Raw genomic sequence first — 24,391 nt, 5'->3', positions numbered from 1 at the left:
ATCTATACTTGATTTATGTAATACATCTTTATTAATCACTCTCCAGGTGTTATCTATATTTGATTTATATAACACATCTTTATTAATCACTCTTCAGGTGTTATCTATACTTGATTTATATAACACATCTTTATTAATCACTCTTCAGGTGTTATCTATACTTGATTTACATAAACATATCTTTCTTAATCACTCTCCAGGTGTTATGTATACTTGATTTATATAAACATATCTTTCTTAATCACTCTCCAGGTATTATGTATACTTGATTTATATAACACATCTTTATTAATTTAATCACTCTCCAGGTGTTATCTATACTTTTTTTTACTTAAACACCTAAACACACTTTATAACAACACACACATAATTTATCCATTCCAAAGTTAAAATACCACCAACACCTTTTCATATACAGATTCGCCATCGGCCACACAGCACGGAAGTGGGACGCTTACAACACTACACAGTGAAATAAACAATTCCCGGAAAGTCCGATGACCTGTATGACGTTACTAAACTAAATCTTTATATATAACTCGTTCAATTATACTGGGCATTCCCAGATTACCCGAGAAGAAATAAGGTCCACCTCTCGTAAACGCTCGGGTTATACAGGTTTCTATTTCAGTTTTACTGGCTATAATAAGTTATCCCCATGATAAAAAATAACTAATGGTTATAACACAGATATTCCTGAGCTAAAAAGTAATAGTTAAAATACAGTAATTCCTTATATTAAAAAATAATTATTATCTATTGTACAGTTATTGTTAGGATAAAAATAATTAATAGTTCTAATTTTGAAGAATACTTTAAAGTATAATATATAAAAGACTGGAACAGTTTTTAATAGTAACATTCATCTAATTAATGTGATTAATTATTCTATTTTTGTAGCTTTTGTGTTAAGATTTTTTTTTAAATATTTTTCTAGTTCTTGCTATAGTGATAAGTTAGTGGTAATAATTTTAAATATTCTGAAGTGGATACGGAGAGTGTTTATAATCTAGTTTTGTAGGTGTCTGCAACTTTCTAAAATACAATATATTTCCATTTTCTATTATGAATTATAAGTCGAATAGCGATGATTGGCATTACACGTAAGTCACTTTAATTGATGTCTTCTAAAAACATCTTAAGTTTATCCTTGAATTGGTAAGTATAACTGCACTCAACTGCGTGTTTGTTGATACTGTTTTGTTGTACTATTTTCTGAGTGCCTCTGTTGGAGCCGGCCCGGCATGGCCTCAAGGCTGCGTGTTTGTTGATCCCAGTGTTGTATAATGTGACGGTCAATTTTGTTGGTACCAAGAGTTGGCGGTGGGTGGTGATGACTAGCTGCCTTCCCTCCTCTGTTGACGGCTAGCACAGATAGCCCTGAGTAGGTGAAATTCCAAAACAAACAAACAAACTGGAAGCCGTCTGGTGGTGGGACCAATGTAATCAAGTTTGCAACTTACACGAGCATAACGAACAGAAATACACTAAAATAACAATATAAAAATGAAATTAAAAAACTTTAAAGAAATTATCCACAGGTACAGCTTAACGTAATCTTTAAAACCACAAAGCAAACTAAGATTCATATTTGCTCTTAAAGTTTTCCTCCAGAGAGAACTATTACTAATTTACATCAATAGATGGCATTAAAGCATGAATATGTTATATTACAATCAGTCGGATGATCCAGTTTAAAGGCGGAGCCTATGTACAGTACTATCTCTATTGCATTGATAAGATCTCACGTGACACGCATGTAACTAACTCTTCCTATTAGAACTCGCTTGCTATTTCGAGTTCTACTCAACAATTGGTCAAGCTAATATTTAGGAATGCATACAAGCCAATTATAGTATCCTATAACAAGTAAACTAATTTTCTGGAATGGAAACAAGCCTATCATAACACCCACGGAAATATAAAACAAGTAACAATAAAAATAATTGCCACTAATAAACAACACAGTCAGATTGTTGATCCTCATGTTTATTAGTGATCTACAGAGAACTGTCCAGTAATATGTTCTTGTATTGTTGGTTTCATAACGTTATGATCTGTATTATCTGAAGTATGAGTTTCGGTTTTATGTATTTTGTAGTTTGTGTTGTTCTTTACAATAGATATACTTTATCTGCAAAATAAATATTATATCGTCAAGCTAAAGTTATGTTATTGAATTACAAATTATCTTAGCTGAGTACATAAAAAGAGAAACTAACACCTCATATTATTTTCTGATATTTAGTTCAGCGATACATGAGCCTACATAACTTCATCAACACACAAGATACTGTTCAGTCAGTCACTTTGAATATAATAAACTTGTATTTTTAGATGGACCTTGTAATATAAATTCAAAACGCTTCAAATGAAGAAAGTTAGTGTAAAATTCTTTGCTCATAAAAGGTATGTTGCCCGGTAAGCAATTATCAACAGAGTTTGTTACCATGTAAAAAACGAAGCGTATGTTTAATTCCTTCTTAGTTGTATTCATACACGCTTTCTCGCTTTAGAGTTATTGTGCAATAAACATTTTTATTATTGCATATATATTTACGTATGTAAAAATGTCAACTTTGTATGCATAGTGAGAACACGGTGATTGGTGACATCAGTTTCATTTTACATATTCAAGAAATACTATGACCTTTAGGAAAGGCCACATTCTACAGAGAATTAGGTAAACTAACCTGCCATAATATACTTATAGATCACTGCAAACTAACACTATTATAGATAAACGTGAAAAAGTTCAATTTTCAAGAGAAATATAAATCTGTACTTGACAAACAATACATAATTAGGCATGTAATAAGTTGTTTAATAAACGATAACTTTAACTATAGCAGTCATGTGTCCCTACTCTAACAGCCTAAGAAACGCTCCAGGAGACACGAAACAATTACATGCATGTCTTATTTAGAACATTTAGTTGGTAAATAAGGTTTCTCGGTCCGGCATGGCTAGGCGGGTAAGGCGTTCGGCTCGTAATCTGGAGATCGCGGGTTCGAATACCCGTCTCGCCAAACATGCTCGCCCTTTTAGCCGTGGAGGCGTTATAATGTGACGGTCAATCCCACTATTCGTTTTTAAAAGAGTAGCCCAAGAGTTGGCGGTGGGTGGTGATGACTAGCTGCCTTCCCTCTAGTTTTACACTCCTAAATTAGGGACGGCTAGCGCAGATAGCCCTCGAGTAGCTTTGCGCGAAATTAAAAAACAAACAAACCAAACATGCTCGCCCTTTAAACCATGGAGGCGTTATAATATGACAGTTAATCCCACTATCTGTTGGTAATAGAGTAGCCCACTAAATTGGCAGTGAGTGATGATGACTAGCTGCCTTCTATATAGTCTTAGACTGCTAGCATAGGTAGATTGCGCAAATTTCAGAAACAAACAAGCCAAGTAGAAAAAGCTCCGCTAACGTCACTGAACCAAATAAGTTCAAAAGTGATCGAAATTTGCAATTTTTTGTGATTATTTTTAATTAAAAATATTATTATTTATAATAATACAACGAAATAACTACAAAATATTGAAAGTATTTATAAACTATTTTCATAATGTATTTTTAATATTTTTTATATAACATGATGAAAACTAACATAAATACAAACTGTTTGTAAGGTTGAACTGTGTAACTTTGTAAAATATATCAGAATAAACAATATAGCCATTTGTGTTGTGATGCAATATTGTAAACTCTGATAAAGTAAAAAAGCAATTATTTTTTAAAATTATATTTACACTAAAAAATACTTGGATTTATAAACAACAACAAACATTCGTAACGTAAAGATTGATTCATAATATAAACATATAAAAATATAACTTGTTTGAAGACATGCACAACAACAAAAGGAAATCACAAGGCCGGTGATGCCTTAAATAAAACAAGACATATATATCGAAACGCAGTTTAAAAACACCTTCTAGAATCTGTTTCTAACCGATAAAACGTGTCACAAGAAGCATATACGTCTCTGCTAAATTACTTGTTCAATTACTTATCAAACGGTGAGCCTTTCTGACTAATGCATCACCAGCAGTCATTATTCAGAATATCGTTTTATAAGGTATGTTATTCAAATAGCTTGTTTTGATGTCAGTTATATTTTCATGCAAGAGTAATAGGATTTGCACTTCCTATGATTTCCAAGTATATGGTAGGGTGCATTCTTTAAATATTCCTTCAACTCCTCTAAAGAATTACTATTTTGTGCATTATGGCGAACAGCTCCATAAGAACATTTTTAAAATCTCAATATTTTGTTTTTGCTCAAGTGTTTGCAGTTTTCTGCACTTTTTCCTGCTACTTGGAATAAAGTGTTTGTATATAGTGTATTCTATTTTGTCTACACTCCTCTCATAAGACATACAGTTAGTGTATTCTATTTTGTCTACACTCCTGTCATAAGACATACAGTCCATATTTTTTCTATGTACTACACTCCTGTCATAAGACATACAGTTCATATTTTTTCAATGTACTACACTCCTGTCATAAGACATACAGTCCATATTTTTTCTATGTACTACACTCCTGTCATAAGACATACAGTTCATATTTTTTCAATGTACTACACTCCTGTCATAAGACATACAGTCCATATTTTTTCTATGTACTACACTCCTGTCATAAGACATACAGTCCATATTTTTTCTATGTACAGATGAATCACCACCATTAATCATTTTCTTATATCGGAGCTTATGCATCTCTTCTGACTTTTGAAATCCTTTCACAATTATGTCAGATTCCATTGTACTAGAAGACTTGTACCAGTTTCTGTAATAAGTATGCTTGATCTCACCTCCTTTCCTTGCTTGTACATACGCAATAAAATTTATTTCTTACATCTGAGAACAATAGTTTTTTGACCAGTAATAACAGCTATTCCTGAGTTGACTGTGTGTTTGTATCAATAGCTTATCTTACTTCATCCTCCATCAACTATTACAGCAATATATTGAACTCCATCCATGTCCACATCACCAGCTTTTATAGCAAGATGTCTTCACTCACAACCTGCTGTAATAAGTTGTTTATGAAGCAGTGATTCCCAATTCTAAACCAAAGAAAAAGCTCATATTTTGCAACCAACTTCATCAAATCAATATGTAATTTACACTGTTTGGCTTATGGACAAAACTATGACTTGTGTATATGTACATGTACTTCGACTCTTGCTATATGTATGTATATTTATATCTAAACACGTAATAACGAACGTATACAAAATTATGAACCTTTCTTCTGCAGGTGGAAGGTGAGAATAACTTATTTATCCGTGTAATGATAATAGGTAGAAGTGCAGAACTCTTTGTAAGTGAAAAGATAAGACCAGATCAATGTAAAAGATTAGTCCAAGAGTTGGCGGCGGATGGTGATGACTAGCTGCCTTCCCTCTAGTCTTACACTGCTGAGTTAGGGATGGCTAGTGCAGATAGCCCTCGTGTAGCTTTAAATGAAATTCAAAACAAACAAACAAACTCTAACAGAAAATTGTATTACTTAAAGAGATTTATGATTTTAAGAGTAAATCATAAATATTATTCAAGTGGTTAATCTTCTAGATGTGAGTCTATTTACAATTGGTTTTATTTTATGACATCTTAAAATTACCACAAAATTGCATGTTTAAATGAAAAAAAATGTTTAAAAAGTATTACATTGCAAAACCAAAACATATTAACAACTCATATATGATGATGAGTAACTATGTATAAAAATTAGACACTTTAACCACATAGTTTTCATGCAGTAACTGAATTTCATGTTGAAAAAAATTCATTTAATAAAAACAACTATTCAGTAAGTAGCCTATTTTCAACCTGTAATTAACTCTTTGATGCAACATTACAACAAAACTGTGATAGTATTTTACCTGGCAACCATGAACAGCGTAATGAACGTATTACCGTTATTAATATAATATCTTAACAACAAATTAGATAATAATAATAATAATAATAATAAATTTATTAAGCAATAAATTAGACACAAAAAATCAAATATCAATATAAAACCATCGACAAAGAGTTAACTCGTCCTGTGATGGTTAAACACATAATAAAGTAAAATCAAAACTTACAAAATCAATATAAAGTTCCCAGAATATTATCATCAGTATTTAAGATCCATTGTTTTAAGTATTTCTTTTGATTAACACGATTAATAGAAGATCTTATACTATAAGGAATAAAATTATGAATACGAGGTGCCAAATAAAGATATTGATGAAGTGTAACTGTTTTACGTGGTGTGGGTACATTAATTGGAAAAAAAGATTGAAGTTGTGTAAAATATGAAGTGACTTTAAAAGGCCTATTAAAAGAAACATGCAATGTAGATAAAGCTAAAAAATATAAATAAAGTTTATCATATGAAAGAGGGGAGTTAAATTTACTGAAATCGATATCAAGCCTATGAGTAAAAATAAGAGAGAAAACACTTTTTTGCAACTTGTGAATAGGAATTAAAAAAGTCTTATATGTGCCACCCCAAATTGAAATACAATATTGTAAGAAAGATTGAAAGAGAGCATAATATACACTTAACAAAATATGATAAGGAGCACAATGACTAAGTTCAAAAATTAGCATAGAACTATATTTTAATTTATTAACTAAAGAATTAATATGAAATTGCCAATTTAATTTTCGATCTAAAATAATTCCTAAATATTTAACAGAGGAAACTTGAGTCAATTTGGGACATTTACAATTAGGGTAAGTATAACAATCACTAGAATGATAAAAAATAGAAGGAAAAGCTGGAATGGCACCATAAAGGTTAAACTGAAGAAGAAAAGATTTAGATATATTTAAGGATAAGTCATTACAGAAAAGCCAATTTTTTAATTTTATTAAGATCACTAGAAATAATGGCTTCATTAATTAGATTTGGCTTACTATAAACAACAGCAATATCATCGGCATAGGCTTGGATATCTCCAAAAAACTGTTGGTAAAGAATATCATTTATATAAATGAGAAATAATAAAGGGCCCAGAACAGAACCTTGTGGTACTCCAACATTAATTGTAAGCCAATCACTATAATTATTATGGATACAAACCGATTGCTTTCTATTGTGAAAGTAAGAAAAAAACCAATCAAAAACAATGCCTCTAAAACCATAATAAGATAATTTATTTAACAATATTTTATGATTAACAGAATCAAAAGCTTTGGCTAAGTCAAGAAAAACAGCAATTGGATGAAGATCAGAATCCAAAGCTTCTGTAATACTTCCCACAAGTTTAGCAACAGCAACCTCCGTTCCAAGCCCAGGCCGAAAGCCAAATTGAGAAGGAGACAAAACTGAATGTCTATCAAGAAATGATAAAATTCTAATCTTCATAGATTTTTCAAATAGTTTAGAGAAATGTATTAATAAGGAAATAGGTCTATAATTCGTAAAATCAGAAATATTACCAGATTTATAAATAGGAATGACCAATGATAACTTTAAAGCATTAGGAAACTTCCCTTGAGTAAAAGATAAATTAATTAAAAAAGTCAAAATTGGTGCAAAAGATTAGCATTAGCTTTCAAAATCTTAACCGAAACACCATCTACACCATTAGAAGCTGAATTTGATAAGGAGAAAATATTATTCATAGTTTCAGATACAGTAACAGGATATAGGTAACAAGAAGAAGAAGGAGCAGGAGGCATGCCCTGAGAACAAAATTTAGGACTGGAGCAAGTAGATTTAGCAACATTAACAAAAAAATAATTCAAATCAGATAAATCAGTAGTACCAAAATTACAAAATTTCTTTTTTTTTTTTAACATCAATAATAGAGTTAACAATATTCCAATTCTGTTTAATAGTTTTAGCATTCTTAAACAGGTTATGATAATAAGTCCATTTAGTCTTACGGGTCAAGCTAACAACATAATTCCTTAAACACTTAAATCTAATCTTTAGATAAATATCATCAGGAAATTGATGTACTTTCTTTTTAACTTATCTCTTTTAATCATTAACAAAACCAATTCACTGGTAATCCATGGCTTAATTTTTCTAAACTTTCGTGACACAGAAACAGTAGTAGTACAACTTTGAATACAATCAGTTAACACTTCAGCAAAATTATCATAAGCAACATTAACATCAGAACAATTCATAACACAGGACCAATCTGAAAAATTCAAACAAGAACTCAATTCATTAAACTTAATCTTTTGAACATTTGAGACATGTTCTAGATCCGATAAAATGTCTATACATAAAACAATTGGAAAATGATCGGTCAAAAAACTCTCAACAATATAAGAATAACAATTTTAACAGTATTTCCACTAATTAAAAAATGATCAATACAAGAATTAGTAACATTGGTTATCCGTGTAGGAGAAGAAATAATAATACGAAGATTGTTCTCAGACAAAAACTTAAAATATGCATTCTTATAACAAACATCATCAAATGCCAAAACATCTATATTAAAATCACCAACAAGTATATTAATATCATATTTGTATAAATTCAATTCTAATGAAAGCTCATCAATAAATTTCAATACAGGCAATCTAGGAGATCGATAAACAACAAAGAGATTAAATTTCTTATTTTGAATCATACAAAATAAAATTAAAGCATCAGACTTAATGTACTGTACTTCTTTTATCATAGTCAGTATCTCAAATTTAACAAAACTGCCACTCCACTAGCCTTATTTAGACCAGAAGATGAAGAATAAAAGGAGTAACCTGGAATCGAAAAGGAAACAAATCCATCCTCAACAAACCAAGTTTCAGAAAAGCTATTATATGAAATTTAACAACGCTTGATTGTAAAAAAACAAGAAATTGGTCAAAATTTTGAGTAAGACTTCGAATATTAACATGTATTAAATTTAAATGACCAACAGAAAAACATTTGGTAAATCAGAAAGAGAAGACAAAGTTGGTGTAACACCAACAATATCATCAAAATCATCAGCCATTGCAGTATTTATAAATTATTAAGATCAATCAAGCAACGTAAAACAATGGGCTGAGTAGTTTCTGATTTCCTAATAAGAATATTACCATTCGATACCCAAAGAAATTTATAGCCAAGATCTTTCTGTTTTCGTTTTGCTTGCATGAAAATATCACGATAATATGGGGAGAGATGTTCGTTAACATAAACTGGATAAGATTCATTACAGACCTTAATATCATTAGTATTAAGAGAGCGAAATTTAGTTTTCTTAAGTTTAAGCAGATCAAATTTAATTTGCTTACGACAAAACTTAACAACAATCTGTCTCAGACTCTTATTTTCAGTTGTTTTCTTTCCTATACGATGAACAGTGTCAATATCTGTAGGAGCACAGTCAACCCCAAAAGTAGTTGTAATCTTCTCAACAACTTCTTGCAAATTCTCATTAGGCTTCTCTGGAATACCTCCAATCAAAACATTATAGTTATAAGAATATTGTTCCGCTTCACACATCTTCCTCCGAAAACTTGCCATCTCCTTCCACAATTCTTCATTTTCATGCTTTAATGTTTTATTTTCCTGTTTACACTCCTTAACTTCAGCTCTCAAAGTTGTGATATCCTCACTCATAGTTTCTACCTTCTCTGAATAATATTGAAAGGAAGTCACTAATTCTTCGACCTTCACTTTAATTAAGTGAAAGTCATCAAGTCTTGACAAAATTTCAGTAACTTTTGTCTTAAGCCACTTCATATCTGCCTCCCCCATATTTAAATCAAGCTCACTATTCTCAACAAGATTCACTGTCTCCCCTCTAACGAAATGGACACAGTCCTTCTTAATGGAGTTTCACTATTTAGGCTTAACTTTCTTTTTCTCATACAAAAATCACATTCATAACTTTTCCCAATTTCATTTAAATATTCCAAATCCTGTTCAGTTAAGTTCTTACATCTTAAATGATACCATTTTTGACACTCACCAGAGCAATGAAGGGCTTTATCACCAACTTTAATATAAACTTTACATTGAGCACAAAATCTACGTGGCATACTAGTCAGCCATTTGTAACAATTTTTAGTACGAAAAATCTATTGAAATCTTATTAGTTTCGAAGATCAAAATGTTTGATACAGATAACTGTAGTCATTAATCTCTGTATGACACTATGGAATGCAGTATTTATCACATAAGTTATACTGGCCCGGCATGGCTAAGCGCGTTAAGGCGCGCGACTCGTAATCCGAGGGTCGCGGGTTCGCATCCCCGCCGCGCCAAACATGCTTGCCCTTTCAGCCGTGGATGCGTTATAATGTTACGGTCAATCCCACTATTCGTTGGTAAAAGAGTGGCCCAAAAGCTGACGGTGGGTGGTGATGGCTAGCTGCTTTCCCTCTAGTCTTACACTGCTAAATTAGGGACGGCTAGCACAGATAGCCTTCGAGTAGCTTTGTGAAAAATTAAAAAAAAAACAAAAAGCAAAACAAACATAAGTTACATATTTGAATAATCTTTAACTCATGCGCCCCCGTGGCTCAGCGGTATGTCTGCGGACTTACAACGCTAGAAACCGCGTTTCCTTACCAGTGGTGGGCAGAGTACAGATAGCCCATTGTGTAGCTTTGTGCTTAATTCAAAACAATAATTTTAACTGATATTTTAATTTAAACATTGTTACAATGTTTATACATTTATAACTACTCAATTATAATTTATATGTATCATGAAACATCTGTTATCAGTCTTATTATGGTTGATATCATAGAACTTACTAAGACTTGTATTGTCAAAAGAAATTGCAAAACTTCGCATAAATTTTATTTGTTTTTTACCTAAATTTCAAGTTGAAATCTCAGGTAAGTGTTGTTATTGTTTATTAAATCTAAATTACTTGAGTTGGTACTACATAACATAAACATGATTATAATTTCTCAGTTCAAGCGTCTTTTACACAACAGAAAGCAATAAACTTTGCAATCATTATTGTTATTAAAACGTTTTTCCACCTAACAATGTTACTTCAGTTCATGACGTCATTCAAACAAGAATACTTTGTGTGGATAGTAACACTGATATTTCACTTAGAAACAATACAGAAAGTGACTTACAAAGAGTACAGTGCAGAGAGATTTCAATGGCTAATTACACTCAATTATTTTATATTTTCGGCAGTTTCCTGCTTGTTTCAGGTTTTAAATTCGTCTACGAAACTGAACGTGGTTCTACTCTTACATTAATATGTTCAAACCAAGCTTATGAAAGAGCGAGAGAAGAACCAGTTATTTGGTACTCAAATCTCAATGAACAAGTTATTAATAGTGAGAGAACGCAAATAAAATACGGTGGCGAATTAGTGCTAAGCAATGTGCAATTTGAAGACGCGGGAATTTACACATGCAAAAATCGTGAAGGTGATTACAAACATGATGTTAGAGGTAAACTCAAAGTTGTTTTTTAGACCACATTTTCATTTATTAAACTGTACTAATTTAACAGAAATAACATCTAAATTGATATCGTCCATCTTGTTTTTAATATCTTTCAGCCATAATCTTTTCGTTTGATATTTCACTCACCATGCGTATTGTTTAAAAAAATAATTGCCTGTGTATACGTAAGATTACACTATGTAACGAAATGTTTACCTTTCCTTGTTCCTGGGCACAAAATGTTATTTCCTAATTGCTTATGCCTAAGGTAAATGGAAAAGGCCTATTGTCTTCAAACTTTGCTTTTGTGGTTTATGATGACAATAGTATCACTTTTAACTTAATTATTTCACAATAAAAAGTTTATATCAACGTTTTATGTTTTAGTAAACAACCAAGCCGGATGTTCATACAAATAAAAATGAAAATTAATTCTGTCATTAATTATCGTTTGTTAAACATTTGAAATATAGTTTAACTACCACTAAAAATACGATAACCAACATTTTATCAATCTTACTGTATGTTTGTGATATTTATTTGTATTGATTGGTTTGAGCTGTGGAATTCCTGATTTTTCCCTTACAGAGCTTGGTAGTTAACGAAGTTAAAAGTAAATCAGATAATCTCTGACAAATCAGCCTTAGAAATCTAAAGATTTGGTTAAAAATTTGTAAATGTAAAGATATCTTACTGATACACTACATTTTCAACTGGTTTAAAGTTTCTATACAGTAGCTTCAAACTGTTAATACCACTGCCGTTCGATTCTTTTTTTTTTTTTTCTAGCTTAACTCTTCCCCCGCTAGTACAGTGGTAAGTCTACGGATTTACAACGCTAAAATCAGAGGTTCGAATCCCTTCGCGGAGCTCAGCAGATAGCCCGACGTGGCTTTGCTAAAAGAAAACACATAAACAACTTAGCTCTACATTTATTTTTACATACACAAATTAGATATTTTCATTCTAAACTTCGTTCTTACCATAAACGGATGTTTCTTTAATAGTATAAAGTTTTGATGGAGAGTGCAGAGGTTAGTGAAGCCTAATAATTATGTTTAACGTCACATTTGCTCGCAAATATTTCTGCCTCATTTTTCTCAATTTGCTCATTACTGATTTTAAGTCCGTGATGAGCGAAAATCGCGGTTTAGGAGTTTTCTTTAATGCTAGAGCCCGTCAGTCGGTCTCATCTATAGCGATCAAAAATATTTTTTCTTTATGCGTTGTAAAATATGTACAGGATGACTATAAAATGTTTAAGTTAGCGAAGCAATGATATTACACGATGATTTAATGTTTAAACTGGAATAAATGTGACTGAATAATTTCTTTGGTTAAAAGGAACTTTAATTAAAACTTCATTTATTAAAACTGTTGTTTTCTTTTAAATTCATTCTCTTATTGTTCAATATTTTCAAATGACTTGCAAATACGTTGTTTTTCACATTCTTTATGAATAGATTTAAATCCAAGTCGAATAAGTATGTGTTTAGTTTAAGTATGGTGCATATTTACAAAGAAAAATAGAAACAAAACTCACAACTTAAAAACGTGTAGTATAATCTTTTTTTTTTGTTGTTGTTTGGAATTTCGCACAAAGCTACTCGAGGACTAGTTGTGCTAGCCGTCCCTAATTTAGCAATGTAGGACTAGAGGGAAAGCAGCTAGTCATCACCACCCACCGCCAACTCTTGGGCTACTCTTTTACCAACGAATAGTGGGATTGACCGTAACATTATACGCCCCCACGGCTGGGAGGGCGAGCATGTTTAGCGCGACGCGGGCGCGAACCCGCGAATTACGAGTCGCACGCCTTACGCGCTTGGCCATGTCAGGCCTATAGTATAATCTATTGTACCATTTAAACATTCATTAAAAAACGTTACGATTATAGTCTTATAATCGAACTGAGTGGCAACCAGTTTTGTACTGACAACAGATAAAATCAGTTAACACTTAACATTAAATAACTATGTTCATTGAGTTATTGTTTTAATGAAATAGTCTCCCATGGGACAGCGGTAAGTCTTTGGATTTACAACGCTCAGATCAGGAGTTCGATTGTCCTCGGTGGACACAGTAAATAGCCCGATGTGGTTTTGCTGTAAGAAAAACTCTGTGTGCTTGATCATTCGTAAAGCTTTTTATTCTCTACAGTTAATTAGAAAGTTAAGTTCTTGCTTTCTACTCTAAATAAGTTATCAAATTTATCAGACAAAAGTGAAAGAAGATTATCTCATACTTACAGTTTGTGGTCCCTACATATAGTTATCAGATTTCCATGTATTACACGTGGATTGATATTAATACAGCTACAATAAGTACAGTTCTATGTAATTTGTCTAAACATTTTCAAGGTATCTCTAATTGTAGCTGTACTAATGTCAGTCCACGTGTAATAAATGAAAATCTGATAACTATGTGTAGGGACCACAAACTGTAAGTGTGAGGTAATCTTTTGGTTTTGTTTAATAGATTTGATAGCTTACTTAGGGTAGAAAGCAAGAACTTAACTTTCTATTTGTGGTCACATACAGCGCTTGTACTAACTTAGCTAACTACGATCTACTGTTTACCACTGTAAAAGCTAACTACTGTCAATTATTCTGAATTTTCTCATTGAAAACTAACATCTCAGCTCTTGTTTTATATTTTATTTTGTTTTTCTCTGATATGTATTGATATATTAGTGACACTTACCAATAATCTGGATACTTTTCTAATCATGGTATTCAGTTGGTTCAGTCAAATAATTCATACTATTCGTTTGTTCACTTACAAAGTAAATAATTTCTTTAGGATTTGTCTCTACTGATCGAACTGTTGTTACTGCACTAAATAGGAATTTTAAAATACTCCCATCTACGTTAATTAAACTGTGTTTTTATCGATTTATTTAATAATCCAAGACGTTATTTTTTATATCATTTAATTCTAATGACAATTAAACTGTCTTATCTTGATATGATAGTTTTTAACAACCTTCGTGTAATTTCCTATTAATACTAGCTGCGTTACTCTTAGTACTCTCAGAATATTTTGTAAATTATAAAATCTTGTAAATTAAAAGTATTATCTTCAAATTATAATACATCGAACAAGATTTATTGAAGTTTATTAATATAGATATATAAGTGTTTCTTTATGTTAGTTTAATGTGTGTTTGTTCTTGTATTACAAGGAATTATTTGGTTTATCGTCTAATGATGTTGGATTCTCTGTTTGGAATTTAAATGTTACCTGTAGTATATTTATTTGAGTTGCAGTGTTAAATTCAAAAACGTGAGATTGTATTTCTTTGTGTTACATGAATGTTGTTTTGAGTTTCGGGTCTGTTTCTCCGACGTAAAATACATGGAAGTTGCCATAAAGTATTTTATAAATGACATTAGTATTGTATTTGCTTTATTTTTTTACAAGAATTTAAGTAAAACTCACAACTGGGTGAATATCGTGTTGTTGATTGAGGTTTCTCTATATCACCGTTATCTCAAATCTCCTTCCTAATCGCTTATAACCTAGAAACGTCGAATTATATATGAGTTCTGTAATAAAAAGTTTTAAATTACCCATTGTAGAATGTCTGCAAAATTTATTAGCTTCAAGTGGATTCCTCAGAAATATAAATGCATAAAAGAGATTCTTACAATTGTGTTAAAAGTACTTACAAGGAATTATTACTTTAGAAATAACATGAAATGTGTTTTTCTTAATGTTCATGAGAGGAAATGTTGATATTTAAGTGTGGTATGAATAAGTATTGGTAAACATATCCACATATAATTACTTTAAATGTTACCATCAATACTACACTTTCTAAAGATAAACCCTACGACCCTTTGTTCGTCCATATACTGGTCCAACTAATCAGGACTCCAGTAATGAGTGATATTGCCCAACTCCAAGGTGCTAAGTGGGTCGGCAGATTATTTGAAGATGTTGATATTGACAGCTATAATATACTCTTGAAAGATGCATCACATTCCATCAGTTGATGTTAAAGATGCCCTGAAAAGAGCTGTTTCAGGGTAGTGATGAAGACGAACTCGTAATCTTATCGGTACTCGTATAATAATCAAAGAGTATTAATGAAAGACTGCCACTGATGTTCATAGCAATAATACTTTACAGTTTATAGGGATTAGTAAGCCATACCAAAACAGTTTTGAACAAGCAACCTGGCAAATAGTGTGACTCAATCTGATATAAAGTCACAGCAGAACAGAATTCATCAGAACAACTTTATGACATAGCTTAACATTTCGTAAATGGTGTGATGTAACCGAAAATTGGTAGCTTTTGGGAAAGGTATGTAACAGACCTTTCCAATGTAAATCTTTATATGCCCAACTCATGAAAATATATTCAAATGAGAATTTAAGTTTTTCGAAAGAAAGATATTTATTGTACTTAAGAGCATCGAAAAAATAATTTTGGTTAGCCAGAATAATTCGGAAAAAGACCTGCAACAAGTCGTACGAACTCAAATGTCACAGATAAAAACCATCTTAGTGTCCCAGCGACAGGACGCAATAGAAATATCTCAACCTAGGAACGAGATCACCCGCTGAATAATTAAATAGATATGCATGTTATTGTACACACAGACATACCAGTTACGTCACTGATGTAGTAACTATGTGATCAGAGACGAAATGGATTATGGAAAACCTGTAGAGAGAAGTGGTAAAGCTCCAAAGTTATTTTGATATAATGAACTCAACTTCTGTATATTGAAGCAAAATCTTACGAACTGTAAAGATACAAATCATATCTACGAAGTTTTTTTAAGAACGTACTCTGAAAAAAATACTTTAAATTTACAGTGAAAGGTGTTAGATCCCAATATTATTTATCTTGATAAATCCACAAAAAATTAAGTATTTGCTTTTATATTAACTTCAAATGGAAAATTTACTCGGAATGCATTTCATGCAACTTCTGCATTATAAGGATATTATTTGATATTTTGTTGTTTGCAAGACACAATCATTTACTGATACATTTTACCAACGTAATATTCCCAAAATAACCTGTATTTTCATAACTGATATTAGCATAAACAGTGACAACAGTTTAACTGTGACAAATAAGAATTTTGCAAGGGAAACACCAACATAAATCAAATGTACCTGGGAAGAAAAAGATCGTGTGTAATTTTATAAATTTCCAGGTTTGTGTGATTAGTTTCATTAGTTAACTTAATCAGGAAGTACATAAAGAAACAAAAGTCTTATGTTAAGAAACAATTTTGATACGTTTTATTTTTCTCACGAAAAGTAACATTTATGTTGTTATTTTACAGAGTGAGTTATAATTAATATTATAACTAGTGCGTCGTGCTCATTGTGAAAAAAACCTTAAAATTCCAACGGTGACACAAAACGTGCTAACAAAAATATTAACTCTCTGTTGTTTTCTCCAGTGTATGTTCCAGCCGAGAATCTCACTTGTACTCGAGGATACCGAAGAGATGCTGACAAGTGTTGTAAGTATATATTACACACAATAACGTTAATAGTTTCCATTAAACACAAAAAGATGAAAGGCTTTTAACAGAATGTAGTTTTGATACAATAAATTTGATTTTTGATAATAAACTCGTTGAAAGGACTATAAAAATTAACACTAAGTAAATAAATGCTTAGCTATGTACTTTTAACGGTTTTAGATCCATGTCCTCCTGGTCACTATGACAATGGATTACAAACTCACTGCCTACCGTGTCCAGGAGGGACTTATGTGACATCTTATGCTGCTGACGCCTGTATACCTTGTCCTGGAGATAAAATAACTAATGACGAAGGAGCTGATAATAAAGATCTTTGTAGAAGTAATGGTTTTCTTTTATTGTTTCTCTAAAAGTTAAAAAATGTTTATTTTTGTTAAAACACATTGTTATAATAAGACACTTCATAACTTCCATGGTTTTTAGTGTATTAAACAGATTTGCTTTTTTCGGAAAAGCTTTTCCAGGAGGTGGCAACAATTGTTGTAACGACATAGTGTGTTAATATTTCTTTGTCAAAATCTTATATTTACATAAAAACATATATATGACAGAGTGGTATTGTTTTGGTAAAATAGTTAACAATTACATATATATATATATTGCTACACGAGGGCTATCTGCGCTAGCCATACATAATTTAGCAGTGTAAGATTAGAGGTAAGACACTTACCGCCAACTCTTGGGCTACTCTTTTACCAACGAATAGTAGGATTGACCGTCACATTATAACACCTCTAAGGCTGAAAGGGCGAGCATGTTTGGTGTGACAGAGATTCGAATCCGCGATCCTCGGATTACGAGTCAAACGCCTTAACCTACCTGGTCATGCCGGGCCTCTAAACAGAGATTTTCCAAAGTTTGGTTTTAAGAGAAAGACTGCTAACACTATGAAGAAAACGTTTACTCAGAAATTATATGTTTACATAATTGTATTAAGTTATACGACTCAATGTTACTTGGCGCCACTATTTTCATATTAAGATACTATTGAAATTTCAAATATATCTTAAAATGTCTACTTGGTGATTCTAGTACATAATGAGGTATTAATCAGTAATTTGTTTAATATTATCTTATAATGAGAGTTATAATAATTTTATATAAATCTTTCTTTACTGGTAGGACGCTCGACTCCTAATCTATAGGTCACGGGATCGAACCCCGTCACACCAAACATGATCGCTCTTTCAGTGATAGCGTTATAAAGTGACTATCAATCCTTCTATTTCTTTGTAAAAAAGTGTCCCAAATGTTGGCCTTTGGTGGTCACAACTAGTTGCCTTCTCTCTGGTCTTACACTGCTAAATTAGGGATGGCATTACGACCCTCACATTACGAGTCGAATGCATTAACCTTCCTTGCCATTCCGGGCGCTGTTTAATATGAAAATACATTATAAATGCAAGAAATATCGTATTTGTATCTCACAACGACTGATACGTGTAATAACGTTTTAAAACGTTATTCTCTGCTTGTCAATAAAAGTGTTAATACCCATACCAGCCATTCTGAGATACATTTTTATTTCCAGTGGATTTCTCATCGTGAAGATTATCGTATTTATTGAATTAAAATTTTAAATATGTTAAATGAAGATTATTGTTGGGCTTAAAGAATTATACACATTACTATTATTGTTAACTTACATTTGAAGTTTTTTTCTCTGTTTTATGAAATCGATAAAGTAAGTAAACTGATTTTAAATACGACTCTCTGTCTTAAGATCCAACTGAAGTGGTTCCGAAAGCTACGCTCCCCTCAGTTTTAAAATCTACAGTTACAAGATACGCTTGGTGGACAGCACTCATTTTGATATGTCTTATTGCTTTGTGGTAAGTTACATGTTATCTTCAATTTCTTTATAATTAAAGTATGTGGAACACAGGAAGTAATCATTTGAAGATATTGGTTTCTGTACTCACACTGCTGTTAGAAACATCTGCTTTCACGTGAGGTACTATATTCATGTATCTGTCTTCTCACGAGACACTATGTTGATAGATCTGATTTCAAGCAAGGTATTAAGTTGAGACCTCCACCTTTATATGACGTATTATGTTGGTACATGTGGCTTCATGTGAAGTACTACGTTCCATACGTTGAGATCTCCACCTTTATATGACGTATCATGTTGGTACATGTGGCTTCATGTGAAGTACTACGTTCCATGGTTCGAAACATTATAACTGAATACATAAAGAATCCATACAACTATTTGTTGGTTAAGCATGAAACACATTTATAGTTATAACTGTAACCTATTATCCATAGCTTATTTAATAATAATATGTATTTTAATGGTCTTGAAACACGTGATTCTTATTTATTTACTTTCTGTAATGATTGTGCAGCGTTCTTTGTTGTTTCTACATCTGGAAAGAAAAAACTCGGAAAGAACGGAATGTTTTAAAAAACCGTGTCGAACACAAACAGCCTGGTGATGAAAAGATATCCACTTATGAATTGGATATATTGGAGGCTATGCCACTGATCACTGAAAGTGGGAAGAAGGTCCCAACAAAGAATGTTAAGAAGACAAAATCTAATATATTAAGAAAGCAAAAAGTGGCCAAACGAACAACCCTGGAGACGATATATGAAAACGACCTGGAAGAAAGAAATACTTTGGTTCGAAATTCAATTAAGTTCTTATTCATCTTACGTTATAATTAATATTTGATACAAGTAAATTTACATTTTTACAGTTAAAAACATTCCCTTTTAATATAATGTACGCTACGTCAAACTACGTGTACAATATTAAACAGATGTTGCATGTTTAAAATCAGTGTTGTTAATACCTTGGGTTATCCACAACTACTGAAAAAAGATGCGTTCAGAGAATCTTTAATGTTCAGAATCGTTTGAATACATGAGATTTGTTTTCCAAAATAGACCTACACGTGTTCGATACCTTTGAGGTCTGATAAGTCTGATTACCTTTACTAATGTTCATAGCATTAATAACATCTGGAAAACATAAAGATCAGAATGTCCTTTTGTAATTTTTCATTCACATACATACTACTACTACTGATAATGAATTATTGAACATTTTAAAGCATCATTAGGTGCGTGATTTACTCCAAAGTTGCAAAAAAAAAAAAAAAACAGTTTGAAAACTATTTCTCTTTGTAACATGAAGTAAATAACCAGTCATTTGTAGTTCATATAACATAACTTTTCATATGTAATTTATATAACAATGAATTGAGTAGAACACTTGACATTTAATTATAACCGTACTTTCATCTTGTCTAGTTATATAACAATAAAATGAGTAAAACACTTGATATTTAATTATAACTGTACTTTCATCTTGTCTAGTTATATAACAATAAATTGAGTGGAACACTTGACATTTAATTATAACCGTACTTTCATCTTGTCTAGTTATATAACAATAAATTGAGTAAAACACTTGACATTTAATTATAACCGTACTTTCATCTTGTCTAGTTATATAACAATAAATTGAGTAAAACACTTGACATTTAATTATAACCGTACTTTCATCTTGTCTAGTTATATAACAATAAAATGAGTGGAACACTTGACATTTAATTATAACCGTACTTTCATCTTGTCTAGTTATATAACAATAAAATGAGTGGAACACTTGATATTTAATTATAATCGCACTTTCATCTTGTCTAGTTATATAACAATAAATTGAGTAGAACACCTAACATTTAATTATAACCGTACGTTCATCTTTTCTAGCTATATAACAATAAACTGAGTGGAACACTTGACATTTAATTATAACCGTACTTTCATCGTGTCTAGGTAATAATATAAACAATCTAGTTATCCTTTGTGAACGTGTAAAATATAAATGGAAAACAGTATTTAAGCTATTGTCTGCTGTATATTATTCTTTATTAACTACATGAAACAATGGTTGAGATAATTTTCCTAGTTTCCAGAAAACATTTATGAGATAACTGAATCCAATTTCATAATTTATAGGTTTCATAGAAACATTTATTTGTTTTTATGCATGTTATAGTAAAATTATCACTAAAATTTTGAGTGTTGCGCTACTAAACATTACTGTATTCTACATCTTCAGAGAGGAACACCAGGATCGAAACAAACAAAAGCTATTGAAGAATATATACAGCGACCTCTGTCTGATAGACATGTGAAAAATTATGATGAACTTATTGTCATTAAACCAAACAGTAAACAAAGACATCACAAGGAAAACGTTGTCATTCTTATTGAAAATTCTGACAACCAAGATACGTTTATCATTGGAAAAGCTCGGAAACCAACCCGATGTTTCTTCAAAACAGCGAAATAGGATTAATAAACGAATTTATAAAACCGACTTTGTTAATATGTTCTCTATGGAGTTAAGAGAAATCAAGATGGATTTTATCTCCACATTGTACAGTTACACGAATGGGATTGATACTCACAAAATTGCACAAAATATTTAAATTCACTATTATTGATATTATTGGGTTAGCAGGAACTTACATAGTAATATAAATATTTACGTTTATGTACAAGCAAATTCAATATAAACTTTGAAAACTTAACGTTTTAACATATTATCGGAACATTCATAACTATTATTGAAATTTAAGAGACTGTGGCTTTAGTTCAACAATTCACAAGCTTTTTTTCATGTTTTTATGATTTCCTTTCATGCAGTATTTACTTATTACGACATATAATGTTAAACCTTGTGTGAAATATTAAACCAAAAGTAATGAAATGTTTGTTTACATATTTTTCGCCCATTTAAATGTAACAGCTATTATACATTAAATGTTTATTTCAGTAATAATTGTGTGTTTGTTTATATTGTTTGTAATATAGCTGTAAGTGTATTAACTGTCACAATATACGTCCAACAATTCACAGTTGTTACACTAAGATTTACATGGTTGTTTGTTTTTAATTAATTCGTCCTGACAGAAAATGAAGGACAAGAACTTAATACAATTCATCACACGATAAAACGAATATTTTGTTAGTTTAAGAAAGAAGTGTTAAAACTAAACCGTCCTTTTAAATCCGATGCAGAATATCCACAATCAGGAAAACTTCAGATTTTTTCTCTCTCATGAACTACATTTTTCAGGAAAACAATTTTCAACTCATAGCAGTACTGATACATAGTGCAGAATAATTCAAATATTATAACTACCAAAGATTGCCATCGTGCAATAAAACAGGAAGGATAGATTCAGAAAATCAGATGCTTCATTATAAAGTTATTTCTAATAATTTTTATATTTGACTAAATATTAATTTCACTATTTTTAAGAGAATTGTTAGAAATATTGGACAAATCTAATAACTGTAAAAGAGGGAGCTCTATTTTTTTCATCAACTGCCTGATCAGAAAATGTCAGTTGATAAATAATTTTTTGTTTGAATTTCGCGCTATGCTTTACGAGGACTATTTCCGTTAGCCGTCCTTAATATAGCAGTTAAAGACCCACCGACGATTGTAGGGTACTATTTTAAGAATAAATAGTGGGATTTACCATTACTTTATAACATCCTCTACCGACGAAAGGGCGAGTATGTGTGACGTTGATTCGACCATGCAACCCTCAGATTATGGGACGAACGTCATAACCACATGGCCAATTAATGAATTATGAAAATTTTGAAAATATCGTCCAATTTGATAATACAAAATATATTATTGTATTTACAACAAAAAAATCATGTAATCCACTTTCTTAGAAACGTTTATCATTTAAACTTAAATAATTATGTTGCTCCCTTACCTTCAGTCAAAACATAATCATATTCAAATAATGACGTATTCCACTTACCTTGAACAAAATTATCTTCCTATTATGCTTCAAAATTTGAATTGTATTTTATATTTTGTATTTATGAGTTATACCGTTAACAAAATTAAATTCCATAAAGCTTCTTTATTTTGTATTTCACATGATTATTTTGCTTTAAGGTTTTATTTTGCACGTCTAGTTATATCAAAGACTATTAACAAAGAATAATATTAATAAGTTTCAGATATTTAAAGTACTAATTTATTTTAATACTCGAGTCATCATTCAAAAGTATCATCTATACTATTCAGTACATGATATACATATATCTAGGTATTTATGTAAATTATACAATATATTGTAGAAAAAATCATTTTTCAGAGTGAAAAACTAATCAAACAACAAGAACTTAGAAATGAAGTTTTCCATTTTTTTAGATACTTTTTATCATTTCTCCACAAATGTATAATTCAAAGTAGACAAAAAATCAAGGCTAACAGAATGTTCTCGCGCTTTCGTGAAGTGCATTTTTTTAGTTCACTAATACAAAACCGGAGTTCGATTATTTAATTTATCGTTTCTTTAACATAAAGAAAAAATATACATTTTGCGTTAGACTCAACCACTTATTTGAGTAGAGCTTCGAAAGACGGAAATAAGAAAAGGAAAAAAAAACATGTTTAGCATTTAATAGGGAAAATGTGAATACTATGAAATTAGCCTAAATACTAGCTGGTCAAATGTTTAAGACCATACCAAAAAGAAGTCCTAAAAGAGGTCTCAGTAGTGAGTTGCACGGCCGTCATTGCGAATAACTTCAAACATTCGCTTTGGCATGATCGATATAAGCGTTTGGCTGACTGGAATGCTATTCCAAGTGGTGAAGATGGCTTCACGAAGAACATGCACTGTTTGGAATTGACGTCCATTTCTACTGACTTCCCTTGCCATCCACCCCCATAACATATTCAATTGGGTTCAGTTCGGGCGAACACGCTGGATCATCCTAAAGTACCACGTTATTCGCCATGAAAAAGTCCTTTGTTCTAAGGTCATTGTGGATTTCAACGTTGTCCTGCTGAAATATCCAGTCATTTCCACACAAGCGAGGGCCTTCAGTCAATAAGGATGCTCTCTCCAACATGCCAATGTAGCCAGTTGCTGTTTGACGCCCCTGTATAACCTGAAGATCCATTGTTCCATGGAAGGAGAAAGCGCCCCAGATCATGATGGAACTTCCTTCATTGTGTCGTGTAGAAAATGTCTACAGTGGGATATCCTTATGGTACCAGTAACTTTGGAAGCCATCTGGACCATCAGGGTTAAATTTTTTCTCATCAGAGAACGAAACCTTTGTCCACTTTTCTACGTCCCATGTTTGATACTTCTCAGCAAAATTTCACCGAGCTGTTTTGTGGTGTGGAAGGAAGAGGTGGCCTTTGAAGACGTTTACGGTTTTTAAAACCTTTCTCTCGTCATTGCTGTCTTATTGTTTTTGAGCTGCATTATGCGTCCGTAAGGGCGTGAATCTGGTTCAAGGATTGGGTGGTGTCTTGCCAGATAACCCGTCGAATCCTCCTGCTCAACGTTGGCAAAATTTTCTTTGGCCGACCACTTGAAATTCTCGTTCCGTATCCCTCAAGGTCGTTTAGGAAATTTTCAACAGCAGTTTTACCACGCTCAATCTCACCAGTGATGGCACGTTGAGAGACTTTACTTTTACAGCTCAACAATTCTG

General features: G+C 31.7%; 1 protein-coding gene across 1 annotated transcript in view; it reads right to left on the bottom strand.

The window, feature by feature from the left end:
* Positions 1–10,023, bottom strand: part of LOC143253660 (protein AKTIP homolog) — a 36,891-nt gene extending 26,868 nt beyond the window's left edge. The window contains exon 1 of the mRNA XM_076507863.1: positions 9,927–10,023. The gene's annotated coding sequence lies outside the window, so the exon portion shown is untranslated. The remainder of the gene's footprint in view (positions 1–9,926) is intronic.
* Positions 10,024–24,391: the final 14,368 nt, after the last annotated feature.

This window comes from Tachypleus tridentatus, chromosome 6, assembly GCF_004210375.1.
Source record: "Tachypleus tridentatus isolate NWPU-2018 chromosome 6, ASM421037v1, whole genome shotgun sequence".
In the NCBI taxonomy this organism is placed as follows: Eukaryota; Metazoa; Arthropoda; class Merostomata; order Xiphosura; family Limulidae; genus Tachypleus; species Tachypleus tridentatus.
The sequence above is the reverse complement of the archived record's forward strand: the minus strand, read 5'-3'. Positions and strand labels throughout refer to the sequence as shown.